Below are 14162 nucleotides of genomic sequence, written 5' to 3' on the forward strand. Positions count from 1 at the left end.
GGTCTTTGGAAAGCAAATGGCTGAGATTTCTTTTGTGGACATTGTAAAGAACCTCTATTTTTAGAAACAGGAAAATCCTCATCACTGATTTTAATTCTAATATTTCCTAGGCTTCTAGGCACTCCTCTGTAAACGAGAAGGAGAGAGCGGCAGAAGGATAGAAGGATGAAGAGAAGACGGGTGAAAGAAGGCAGGTAAGACATTGGGGTGTGGGAGGGAAGTTCACAGCACACGTGTTTGGGCAAGGATCCCACGGAGCACCTGTGTTCATCCAGTCCCCTCCACAGGTGTCCCTGGGATGACAGATGAATACCCATAACCCTCAGCTGCTTTTTCTGGCTTGTTCTCAAGCGGGGATAGACTCCTCAGCAGATTAAGGGTACGTCCCTGGTATAGAACCAAGCAGCTGAGAAAGTACCGCCACGTCGCCCCGGTGCAGGAGCCGCAGCACAGGCTGAGCCGCCTTTCCGGGGGGCCTGGCCCAACAGGTGTGGACAGCTGGCCGGGGAGGTGGGCAGCAGGACCTGGCAGGTCCTTCCACTTGCAGAGGGCGTGTGGCAGCCCAATGACACGGGGACACGTGCAGAGTGGACACCAGCCTGGGGTGGTGCTTCTATGGGGTGCGGACCCCAGGGAGAGGCCCTCTGGCCTGACCCTGCAAGTGACCCCTGCATCCTTGTGCCCCTGCTGCATCTTACAGAAGCCTGCCCTCGCCGTGAGCTGCCCACCTACTCACAGACCTTCTTAGGGTGCTATGTGTGGAGAAAAGACAACTCCTCGCGGTGGAGGAAACCCACAGGAGCTACTGTGGTGCATCAAGCTCGCCTGCCTTCCACGTGTATGCACAGATGGCCCAGAGTGACCGCCGGACACCTCGGAGGAACCAACTGCTCCAAACAATGGGACCAAGATGAATAAGCAATGTGATGTGCGGGTGAGCACTGGGCGTTATGTGTTGGCAAATGGAATTTAAGTTAAATAATGTAAAACAAAACAATGTGATGAACCAAGAAAACTCAGAGATAATTTAGGAAAGAAAACAGATTTTTTTAAAATTCTAGTTGATAGCCTCAGATTCAAAAAGGAATGATATTTATAGAATAAGTACAAAGTTTTATGCAAAAATAGAAAAGGAGGAAATCACTAGAAATTAAAAATAGGACTCTCCTCAAAATTAAATAAAAAGATTTATTTAAAAGTAGAGCAAAGAGGGATGCCTGGGGGGGGGGGGGGCTCAGTGGTTTAGCACCTCCCTCAGCCCAGGTCAGGATCACCGGGTCCTGGGATCAAGTCCCCCATGGGGCTCCCTGCAGAGAGCCTGCTTCTCCCTCTGCCTGGGTGGGTCTCTGCCTCTCTCTGTCTCATGAATAAATAAATAAAATCTAAAAAAAAAAAAAAGAGCAAAGAGACAAAAATAAAGTATAAGAGAAAAATAAGTGACCTTAAAGATGGATGTCAAGGATGTCAAATATCTTTTTCTGTGATTGACAAATCAGGCAAAAAAAAAAAAAATGAAGAAGATGAATAGAGGGGGAGGAGGGAGAAGGATATGGATTACTTAATGATACAATGAAAGATTACTGTATTTTTTTGTCCAATAGAAAAAGAAAGGTAGGGCAGCCCGGGAGGCTCAGCGGTTTAGCGCCGCCTTCAGCCCAGGGCATGATCCTGGGGTCTCGGGATCGAGTCCCACGTCGAGCTCCTCGCATGGAGCCTGCTTCTCCCTCTGCCTGTGTCTCTCCTGCTTTCTCTTTCTCTCTCTGTGTCTCTCATGAATAAATAAATAAAATCTTAAAAAAAAAGAAGAAAAAGAAAGGTAACCAGAAACAAAAAAAAACAAACAAAAACTTGCATAAGAAAATAATTTCCATATATGACACAGTCAACTGTGGCATGATTCTGAGGAATTGTTGGAGTAAAAGAAAATTAATTTTAGGGGCACCTGGGTGGCTTAGTCAGTTAAGTAAGCATCTGCCTTGGGATCAGGCCATGATATTGGGGTCCTGGGATTGAGCCCTGCATTGGGCTCCCTGACCAGCGAGGAGCCTGCCTCTCCCTCTGCCTCTCCCCTCCCTGCCTCCTGTGCTCTCTTTCAAATAGATGAGTAAAATCTTTTTTTTTTTTTTTAAAAAGACAATTTTACTTTCTTAGGTCATTTTCTTTGAGTGGTGGCATAATGATACATCATTTGTTTTTAGTTTTAAAAATTAACTACTAAGCAAAGTTCAGAAACTTTTTAATAAAGCCATACAACAAGGACAGTGCAGCTGTAAATGTAAATGTTAGAAATATTTATAAATTAAAAGTCTTGGTGTGGTTGACAAGAGCCGGGAGTTGGTACAAAAGAGGTGAAAGTGGAGGGTTCTTATGTCCTCACTTATAGAGAAGGAGATAAAAACAGTCTAAAAATTATGACAATAAAGGGAATTTAATCATATTATATGAAAGTATATAAATTGCATCATTTGAAAACAAGCCATAATGTCACGGAATTCCTTATCTGTTATAATGCATCATTGAGAGAAATTGTCTCAGATTGCTAAATCAAGAAATAAGCATCAGTAGTAGTGAGAATTTGGTGGAGCCGGCTTACATGAGTCATTCTGGTAGATCCTAATAGTTAGGTGACTAACAGTTACTGAAGGCTTTTATCTATTTAGTGACCGCTCATTCTTCTCGAATACAATTTTTAAGGAGCCCAATCATTTAATTATCAAAGAAAAACTTATCCTGCTCATTTGGAAATTCACGTTTAGGAAGGCCTGGGCAGACTTTTTCAAAAAAGGAATCTCAATGGCCATTGATTTCATTAAACATACACCAGATTGCCTTACTTTGAAAGTGAAAACTACATTTGTGTAAAGTGGGGGGGAAATGCTGTGTGCTCTTAGAACTATATCCAAGTTAATTACAGTATTTATCAAATAATTATCAAATGTCATAATGTTTTATGTTTTACTATTTACATCACATGCAATTGACTACGGTTTAAAACTATGGTCATTTGCGTCTGGTACTTCTTTTTTTCACTCCTCTAATTTCTAATCATCCTTTAATTCTCTGTCACCCTTCTTTTTCCTAGCAGCATTTCATTCATATTCTCCAATGTTTTACATTTTTAATACTTTTGGCCCATTGATCTTTAGGTAAATAAACGCTTAGCCGTGCATACGTGCCTTAGAAACAGCCTCATGTAATATGTTCAGAATGATGACATGTGCCTAAAATAACACGTTGTAGAAATTCTAAGCTTAATTGACAAGAGCTAAAGTAAATAAACACTCAGGAAGACACCGACTGACCTGGCAGTGTCAATATTTATAGAATAAGAGTTACAGATTTCACGTGATCATTAGCAGCTGGTGCTGTCATTGGCTGGAGGGGCCTGTGAGGATCACACCCGCCCAACCTGGAGGCCATCAGCTGAGCCTCAGGGGTAAGGAGAGGAGGCCACCAGCTGAGCCTCAGGGGTAAGGAGAGGAGGCCACCAGCTGAGCCTCAGGGACAAGGAGATGAAGCCACCAGTGCCTCAGGGATAAGGAGAGGAGGCCAGCACCTGAACCAGGGGTTAGGAGAGGAGGCCAGCAGCTGAGCCTCAGGGCTGCAGGAGCAGAGGGCATCCCCTCTGGTCGGGGGACGGTGGGTAGAGCTGGGACTTTGCATTCACTGCCCGTCGCCTTGCGTGCATCCAGCAGTAGCGGCACCAGGGAGCTGACGGTCCTCTCGGGAAGCACGGGGACAGTCGGGGCGGGAGGCAGGCCCTGGGGTCCCACCCGCTGAGCCGGGGCTCTGGGTCCCCGTTCTCGTGCAGCTGCCCCGACCCTGGGCAACATGCGGCCTTGGTGAACGGGAACCTCACCTGATGAACCAACAAACAGGGAGGAGGACTTCACCGTGGGACACCTCGGAGGGTCCTCCAGGGCTGACAGCAGAGCCCTGGGCCCTGGGGCTGCTCCTTGGGCGCTCACAGGCCTGGGAGGCCTCGCACCCCACTTGGCAGGTGCGGAAAGGGAGAGCCCAGGAGGTGGACAGGTCCCAGTGACTGATCAGCACCAGCCACTGCCGAGGCTCAGACCAGGATACCCAAAAGATCCTGAAGAACATGGATCTACTGAGATCCTATATCTTGCCTGAAGGGACACAGATCCATAAAAAGAAGAAAGGAAAGAAGAAAGAAAGAAAGAAAGAAGAAAGAAAGAAAGAAGAAAGAAAGAAGAAAGAAAGAAAGAAGAAAGAAAGAAAGAAGAAAGAAAGAAAGAAAGAAGAAAGAAAGAAAGAAAGAAAGAAAGAAAGAAAGAAAGAACTTGGCATTTCCCCACAATTTATTTATCTCATTAAAACTGTTGAAAAAAATTACATCTTAGGCAGCCCGGGTGGCTCAGTGGTTTAGCGCCGCCTTCGGCCCAGGGCATGACCCTGGAGACCCGCAATGGAGTCCGGCGTCAGGCTCCCTGCATGGAGCCTGCCTCTCCCTCTACCTGTGTCTCTGCCTCTCGCTCTATCACTGTCTCTCATGAATAAATAAAAATCTTAAAAAAAAATACATCTTAATCTCATAAAACTGACACTACTATCTCTTACGATATATCACTTTATAGGATTTTTTTGTTTCTGGATAGTTTGAGTCATGCGGTGCCTGCTGTGTGCCCGTCTCTGATCTTTGTACAATAGGATCAAAACAAATAGGCTATCAGGGATATCCAAGGTATTTCACGAGATACCTTTACATCGTCATATGGTTTTGCTATGGTTGAGATGTGCGTAGGGCGCTGTACGACATCAGAGAGCAGCGCTGGAGTTAGGCCTGCTGGAGTGGAGGGAAGGCAATGCTTCAGTTCTCTCTCTTCTGTTTCTTTGTCTAGTGGTATTTATTTGCTTATTTAAAAATCCCAAATAATACATTAAAATATAAACAAGAGAGTAAAATTCACCCAGAGATGATCACAGTTTGATGTTTTGGTGAACACCCTTCCAGGCAAATGTGTGTATGTGCATATATAGACACAATTTTATATAAATGTGGCTACCCTCCACATGTTATTCCATTTCTTGATTTTTTTTTTCACTCAACAATATATCCTGGATTATTCCTTATCAATGAATTAGAAATTATATCACTTTTCACGGTTATAGAGTATTCCCCCTATATTTTCTACCTTTAGCTAGTAGTCTCTTTTCAAAGTACAGTTAGGTTGTTTCCCGTTTTCTTGCAGTTTTAAATAATCCTGTGTTTAATATGATTGTATATATACCTTTGGATTCTCGGGCAATGACTACTACAGAGAAGTCTCTACGAGAATTGCTAGACCATAAGTGACACACAACTGAAATTTTGATTCCCAAGTGCCAGACGGCTCTCCAGAAAAGTCGCGCCCGTTCATGCTCCCGTATTTTCCTGTGCCTCTGCCAACACTGAATTTTATCTGTCATGTCTTTGCCAGTCTGACACATGAAAATTTTTTCATTCCAGTGTGTGTTCCTTAAACATATTTTCACATGTTTTTGTCTATTTTTAAGACTTTTATGAATTATTTATATTTTCATTGCCATGTTTATCACCATCTGGTTGATTTATAAAAGATCTTTTGATACTAGGAATATTTGCTTGTCAATTATTATTTCACTTCTTTGTTTGACTTTATGTTTTTAAGATCTTGGAGTCAGGTCTAGCAGTCTTTTCTATTTTGATTTTGACTTTTGTGTGGGTTGTAAAAAGTCCTCTCCACATTAAATTTTTAAAATTATTTTATTTTTTTATTTAAATTCCCTTAGCCAACATAAAGTTCATACTTAGTTTCAGATGTAGCATGTAATGATTTATCAGTTGCATATAACACCCAGCGGTCAAGATTTCTAAAAGCTCATATTTTCTTTAGTTACTTTTATTTTTATATTTAAATATTTAAGCCATCTAGAATGAGCTGTGATATAAAGTAGGGTTTGAATTAGCTTCCTATCTTGAATGATATTTTTTCCGTGTGATTTAAAATACTATGTAGAGTAGTGATTAAGGGAATGGGTCTTGGAGGTAGGCTATTGGGGTCCAACTTCTGGTCCCAGGGCTTACAAACTGGGTCTGATTTCTCATATATAAAATGGGGTCAAATATCTATCTCTTGGAGTTGTCAGGACTACATACATTAATATATAGAGAAGGATTAGGGGAACGCATGGCACATTATCAGAGCCCACAAAGTAGTAACTATCATTGGGTGCCCAATTCATATTTCATGTGGGATTATTTCTAGACCCTATTCTGCTACGCTCAAGTCTAGAAGTTCATGGGTCAGTATCAATTCTAACTATAACATGTGTGGACAAGTTCTCTCATTCTTTTTCAGAATTTTCCTGATTCTTCTAGCAATTTTATTATTCTAGATAAGCTTTAGAGTTATTTTTTTTAAGCTTTAGAGTTATTTTGTCAATTCCTAACAAGCTTATTGAGATTTTGATAGTCATAATAGAGAATATATATTATTAGGAAAAACTGATTTCTTTATAATTTTGAATTTTTCTTTCTGTTAAATAAGTATGTCTTTCCATTTATTTGAGTTTTCTTTCTGTTATTTAATAAATCTTTATAGTTTTATTCTTTAGGTCCTTCTCATTTCTTGATACTGAATATTCTGAGCTAAGTCTTGAAGGATGAATAGGAGTACGCCAGACAGAGAAAGAAAAAAATTAGGCGTGTCTCTTTAGCTAGTTCTAGAAATAATATTCTTTAGTCAATCCACCTAAGATATAAGTAGTAAATTGAACTGCCAAGAAAAAAAATCTTTCTGCAAAGGTCTTTCCTACAAAGAAGTGGAGTAAGGCAGGCAGCCAATGCAAGAAATATTTATGCAGCTGTTGCCTGACCTAATCCAGGAAGCTTCTGGGCACTGGAAGCGATATACATGTTCAGCTTTTTCTGAGCCTACTGACTTGTTTAAAAAAATAAATCAGAAGCCCATTATGTTTTCGATCTGCGTGTATGAACCAAGGGATTTGAATACAGATTGGTGGTGGTGGTGGGGTGTTTTGAACTGAGCTGACCCGGACCTAGGCAAGTTTGTGAGGCAGTTCCAATTTTTTTTCATTTGCCATTTGACCTCATTTCGGCTCATGCTGCCTCAACTTCAGAACCATGACTTTGGAACACCATCGCTAGGGTTTAATTTCCTGCCCAGGTACTCACATTCTGTGCCCTAGTCCAGCTAACACAAAACAGAGCCCTGTCCCTCAGAGGTCTGGCCATGAATAGCTGGTCCTAGTCCACCGGGGCTTAGCCGAGGGGTGAAGTAAACACTCCCTGCTCCCCCTCAGAATGTAGCACCAGATCCTGACTTGTCCTTCAGATCTCAGAATTTTAAAGAGATTTATGGTACCCCCCCCCATGTGACATCTTATTACTATTCTTTATGCCACTTAGAAACATAGGGTTGCATTTCCCTTCCCTAAGTCCTTTAAAAACACCATGTATACTTGGGTGAGGGAGTTCGTGTCATCCTCAGGGCAGGAGTCCAACCTATAATCCAAGTGTTGAAGAGAACAATTAGGCCAATGCTTTGCTCTGCTCTACCCTAATCTTAGGATCTTAGACCTTTTGTGAGTCAACCAGGAAGACAGAATTCATCCAGTACTGTCCGCGTGTTAATTAAAACGTGTACCTCCCGACTTAAAAAAATACTGGCTGTTCCATTAGTAAAGCAGTTTCTTCTATTAGTCAACATAACCTTTACAGGAACTGTAGGAAGAATTCCAAAAAAGCAATTAGAATACAATAAGTGAAAAAAAAAAGAGTTGGTAATTTATTATGCAAAAACCATAGATCAAAAAGGGCCTACAATTAGGTTGTGGTGATGGTTGCACAGTTTTGTGACTACACTAAAAACCATTTTATCGTACACTTTATTTTTAAAAATTTTTTTAAAGATTTTATATATTCATGAGAGACACACAGAGAGAGGCAGAGACCCAGGCAGAGGGAGAAACAGGCTCCATGCAGGAAGCCCAATGCGGGACTTGATCCCGGGACCTGGGGTCACGCCCTGGGCTGAAGGCAGGCGCTCAGTCACGGAGCCCCCCAGGCGTCCCCTATCATACACTTTAAATGGGTGAAATGTATGGTATGTGGATTATGTCTCAAAAAAAAAACATTTTTAAAAAGCCACTGATATTCAAAGAGCCAAGGAAGAAAGGAAGGAGGGAAAGAAAGAAAGAAAGAAAGAAAGAAAGAAAGAAAGAAAGAAAGAAAGAAAAGAAAGAAAAGAAAGAAGGAAGGAAGGGAGGAAGGAAGGAGGGAGGGAGGAAGGAAGGAATGAGGAAGGAAGGAAGGAAGGAAGGAAGGAAGGAAGGAAGGGTAGTACTCAGTGTAATTCGATACAGTAACTGAAGGCTCCAGATAATGGCAGTGGTGAGAGTAGCAAGAGTGGCTTCTTTGCAGTGGGTAGTTTGTGTGAACTCTCATTCAACGTAATGAAGGAAACACGATTATCATCTATTCCACAAGGAGATCATGCTGCTTACAGAGGTCACGTCCACGGGCTACGGCCAGGCAGGGGGGTGCAGTCTGCAGGAGGGGACGAGGCATCTGTCCCCAGAGCTCAGGCTCTGAGACACTGAACCAACTCAAGCTCCCAGGATTGGCTTGTGTTTCGCTTTCACTGCAAACAGCCATGAACCCTGACTGGCAGTGTCCTCTCCAGAAGACTTAGACAAGCCCTTTCCTCTAAGTGGTCCCAGTGACTTGATGTCATGCCACAGACTGTAAAACCGTTACTTACATATAGTACATTCTCTGTAATCTTTAATTTAGTAGACAATTTCTGAAAAAAAAAACTATTATATTTTGCAATTTAAACTATGTTTTAAACCACAGGGCTAGAGCAGCCTTCTGTGGAGAGATCTATGTTCCTCCTATATAAATAAACAAAAATGGCAAATATTTTCCATCTCTGTAAACCCGTATTTTTAGACTGCATTTGTTTCATTGTGGTGTCAAATTTCTCTGCATTTTCAGAAATTCCAGCATCATTATCACTCCGTATGTATCCACTAGCTCAGGAGAAGCCAAGGTTATCCTGTCGGAAGAGAAGGGAGTCTCCCATTCTACGTAGGAGAACTCAGCATCTAAGATGAATCTAAAATACATGTGGAGGGTTTACTGTTAGCTTGTGAGAAAGTACAAGGAGGAGTGACTTTTATTATTATTGAATGTTCAATTTAAGTAATTAGGAGGCAAAACCAAACCTTTGTCTTTTGTGGGAAATCTTGTGGTAAAGATGAATGGGGGCGGGGCACTTGGATGGCTCAGTTGGTTAAGCGTCTGCCTCGGGCTCAGGTCATGATCCGGGGGTCCTGGGAATGAGCCCCATGTCGGGCTCTCTGCCCAGCGGGGAGCCTGCTTCTCCCTCTGCCTCTGCCTGCTGCTCTCCCTGCTTGTGCTTTCTCGCTCTGCTCTCTTTCTCTCTCAAATAAATAAATAAGATTAAAATAAAAGAATAGGAACAGCTACATATGAAAATGTTGTCATGGGGACATTCTTGAGATTGAGATTTGGGATCATTTCTTCCCCATCACTCTCAGTAGGGCTCATGGGTACATGAAGTTTCCTTGGGCTGTTTTTTATCGCTTTTCTCCAAGTATCCAACCATTAGCAGCACGTGGTTCATAAGAGGGTTGCTATTGTGTTTCAAAAAAAAGGCACATAATTTAGTAATTGAGGTATATTTAACAAAATATTTAGATTAAATAATAATTTTGACCTTCTCATCTACTGGCTATGAAGTTCATAACAATTTTTTGATGTGTCATGTTGATTTTCCAGTATCATTTTTAGTAAATCAATAGTCTTTAATTAGTGGTCTACTGAAGGCCCTCCAAAGAAAATCACTGGAAGAGCATATAGGGGTATAAAGAGATGAATAAGATAGAACCCTTACTCTTGAGGAGTTTGCTCTAAGAGGGTAAGCCACGCCTGCTAGTAACTCTAAAACAGGCCATTCTGGGAAAGGCAATCAGTTAAGACGTTTGATGAGCACATACCATGAGCCTATCCCTGGGTCTTGTGTTAAGTGGAATGATGCACAAACAATGCTAAGCATCAGGGATACTGTTTGCTTATCAGAAATGACTTCATGGAGAACATGGAGTAAATAAGTCTTCAGCCTTAAAGAATACACTGTTTGAAAGATGGTCTACATGTATGGAACTGGCAGGAGATAGGGAAACTAAAGACTACCTCTATATCGCAGAGGTCACAAATGCTGGTTTAATTAATTTTTTGGTGATGTATTTATTTATTTGAGAGAGAGTGAGTGGGGGTGGGGGAGCAGAAGAAGAGGGATAAGCAGACTCCACTCTGAGCATAGAGCCCAGCATGGGGCTCAACCCCAGGACCCTGAGATCATGACCTGAGCCGAAATCAAGTCGGATGCTGAACCAACTGCGCCACCCAGGTGCCCCACAAATGCCACTTTAAAACTGACGTCTCAGTTTAAAATTTGCAGAAAATGAGGAATCAGTCATTGTTTCCAGGTTAACTCTTGGAAGAGGAAGAAGCAGCATCTAGTTTAGAATGGAGCGGAGAGAGGTTGAGGTAACAGGAAGCAATTTAAACTCTGATGAGAAATAATAAGCGCTTTGGACCAAGACAACTTAGGGAAAGATCAACACATCGCAGAGATAGAGCCAGCAGGATTTCTAGAATGCTTGTGTCAATGGGAACACGGAGAACGACGTGTGATGACTGCAAGGGTCTGAGCCTGGTTGGGCGGAAGAATAATAAATGAACAGAAACAGTACAATAGAGAGGAGAAAATACCTCAGGGAATTGGAGGATACAATGCTCTCCATTTTAGTTTTATTAAGTTGTAGGTGCAACAACTGGAAATGGGAGTCTGTAGTCAGAGAAGCCAAGGCAAGAAATAACAACTTAGGAATCAGGGCCCGAAAGGGATCGCTGGATCCAAGGAGCAAGTACAGCCACAGAGAGCAGGGAGAGAGGGCAGGCTTGGAGTGTGATCTGGGGGGAATTCTACGTTTCGCAGCGGGAGAGAGAAGTGTGATACCCTGAAGATGGCAAAGAGTAAGAATAAGGTGGGAAAAGAATGAAGCGTGGAGAGCTAGGCCTGGGTGCCGAGGAGGCTTAAGGACGGAGGCCGGCGATGGCAGCGCTTGCACAGGGATGGGGGGACGGTCTCCCGGGTTGTCGTAAAAAAACCTACCCTTGCCTTGAGCCAAGTTACCTCCATTTTAAGAAATAAATTTAGGTGTCATGCTTGAAATGCTCTCATTCTTTTCTTTAAAATAAAGCCTAACAATATTACTTACCCATTTCCAGTTTTGGAAGTTAGTCTCTGGTAAAATTTAGTTTGCTGATCAAAACTTTCCCTTTACTGTGACAAAGGCCTTGCATGCATAGATCCGCATTCTTCCTCCAAATGCCAAGAACAGAGAGGATGGTGCACAAGGGAAGAGTGAGAGGAAAGGCCAGCTTACCACTGCTCTCTTTTTGTTTTAGCATAATTTTTTAAGAGTTTGGTCTAATTGATCCAGAACATGGATTCCGGGGGTGGCTGGGTGGTGCAGTCGGTTAAACATCCGACTTTTGGTTTGGGCTCAGGTCATGACCTCGGGGTCCTGGGACCGAGCCCTACATTGGGTTTGGCATTCAGCATGGAATCTGCTTGAGGATTCGTTCTCCCTCTGCCCCTCCTGTTTGTGTTCTCAATCTCTCTCTCTCTCTCTCTCTCTCTCTCTCTCTCAAATGAATAAATAAATCTTCTTTTAAAAAAGCAAGAAAAAAATAAAAAAGCAAGGAACAGGATTTGGTCCTGTTAAGAACGGAATTGTGTCCCCTCAAAATTCATATGTTGAAGTCTTAGCACCAGTAGCTCCGAATGTGGACTTATTTGGAAATAGGGTGGTTGCAGTTGTAATTAGTTAAGATGTGGCCTCATTGGAGTAGAGTGGGGTCCTAATCTCTTGTGAAAAGGGGAGGTTGGGACACAGATACACACAGGAAGGAAACCATGTGAAGTTGAAGGCAGAGATCGGGGTGATGTAGCCAAACCCACTGAACGACAACTCTTGCCAGCAAACTAAGCTAAGAGAGAGGCATGGAATGGATCCTCTCTCATGGCCTCCAGATGGAACCAACCATGCCAACAACTTGCTCTGGAACTTCTTGCTTCTAGATCTGTGAGACAATACGTTTCTGCTGCTTGAGCCACCCAGTTTTTGGTACTTTGTTGCCCAAGGCCTAGTAATCGGCAGGCCCGTACACTAGTGACTCACGATGTGGCGCACACTGCAGCCTCTTGTGCCACGGAAAGAACAAGCGCCTGTGAGAGTTGTTTTCACTCTGAAAAAAACATATTCGCATAAGCAGTTTGAAGCTGCCTTCCTTTCCAAATCCACTTCATTTCCCGGAGACAGCGGTTCTTTGACTAGAGTTTACATTGGGAGGGAACAGCCAGTTTTGGAGAATAAATCTCTTCCACTCTTTGAGGCCAAGGCTCTTCTAAACCAGTCTAATAATAGAACTGGCCTGTTGACAATGGCCATGGCACAGCTGAGCCATCGGAGGTGCTACAAAAATAAAGCCAGATGGAGTTGCCATTACCAGTGAAGGCTCGGAATCGGTGTTTTTAATGGAGGAAGTGATTATGATTTCTGGAAATGTACTGTTGGTGCTGCCTTTTGAAATCCAGTGTTATTGGAAAAATAGACCCACCGCTATTTTATAAAGTCACCTTTTGTATAACTTTAGACATTTACGGTTGGTCATGGTTGCACCTGGCTTGGCACGAGGTTCTCTCTATACAGTGGAAATAGTTTTTGACAGTCCAGCTGCTGAGCGGGAGGCTTCCACGGCGGCGCTGCTGTACGTGGGCCCCTTTAGGAACACAGAGCGCTATCCATTTCTATTTACAAGAACTTCAGAAGTTGTTCTGTGGCCAAAGGTTTTCTTCCTAGACAAAACAACCCAGATTCTGGCTAACACTTATTGGATTTAAAACATGATTTTTTAAAAAAGACTTTATTTATTCATGAGAGACACACGGAGAGAGAGGCAGAGACCCAGGCAGAGGGAGAAGCAGGCTCCATGCGGGGAGCCCGATTCGGGACTCGATCCCAGGACCCCGGGGTCACACCCTGGGCCAAAGGCAGGTGCTACACTGCTGAGACCCCCAGGGATCCTCTTAAAACATGATTTTATAAAATATGATATAAATCCATCACTGGCCAAATATTTGCTATAATCTCTCAACCCAAAGAAAGCCAAAGCTTCCAAGTGATCATAATCTGAGGAATTTATGTGTGTACATAATTATTACAAATTGCCAGGAAATAAAATGATCAAAACAAGAGGATGTGACCGCAAGAGGATGTGGTGCACCATTGGTGACACCACGGTGACCCGGTCCTGCTGTTCAGCTTGCCTGTGGACACGTTATCTCCTTTCCTTGGGTCACTCCAATTCTCTGTCCAGTGCTTTTCCAAGAGGAGTAGCTTTCCACTGGAAGTTTTAAAACTCTGAATGGGGATCCCTGGGTGGCGCAGTGGTTTAGCGCCTGCCTTTGGCCCAGGGCGCGATCCTGGAGACCCGGGATCGAATCCCACATCGGGCTCCCAGTGCACGGAGCCTGCTTCTCCCTCTGCCTATGTCTCTGCCTCTCTCTCTCCCTCTCTCTGTGACTATCATATAAAAAAAAAATAAAAAAAAATTTAAAAAATAAAAAATAAAACTCTGAATGGCTGTTGAGTAGGCCGATGCCCCAGTAGGTGAAAGGGTAGGGGCACAATGGTCTGACCACTGCGCTGCGGGAGCATTGATCAAAGACTCCAGCATAAATCATAATAGCCAACCTGATAACAGTAATCCACACGCTTCGCCTCAGCATTTGGGAGCACGGGGCAGGGAGAGACGATAAAAACCCTACATTCTCCTTTGAAGGAGGCAGCCATTACACAGCTGATTTCTGCCATGGCAGGTGGGCCAAAAGCGGACAGATTTCCTGATTTTCCAAAAGAGGCCAAAAAGATATATTTTCTTTTTAATGTCAAATCTTATGGTTTTTAAATGTTAGAAACTGTACCAGCTTCCCACTGCAGCTATAACAAATTACTACAAACTTAGTGGCTTAAACAGTATGAATTTATGATCTTATAGTTCT

The 14162-nt window shown here is 42.9% G+C and overlaps 1 protein-coding gene across 1 annotated transcript in view; it reads left to right on the forward strand.

The window, feature by feature from the left end:
- Window positions 1-820: 820 nt before the first annotated feature.
- LOC112922837 (A-kinase anchor protein 13-like) overlaps window positions 821-14162 on the forward strand; it is a 42960-nt gene continuing 29618 nt past the window's right edge. The window contains exon 1 of the mRNA XM_072742555.1: window positions 821-934. The gene's annotated coding sequence lies outside the window, so the exon portion shown is untranslated. The remainder of the gene's footprint in view (window positions 935-14162) is intronic.

This window comes from Vulpes vulpes, chromosome 16, assembly GCF_048418805.1.
Source record: "Vulpes vulpes isolate BD-2025 chromosome 16, VulVul3, whole genome shotgun sequence".
Classification (NCBI taxonomy): domain Eukaryota; kingdom Metazoa; phylum Chordata; class Mammalia; order Carnivora; family Canidae; genus Vulpes; species Vulpes vulpes.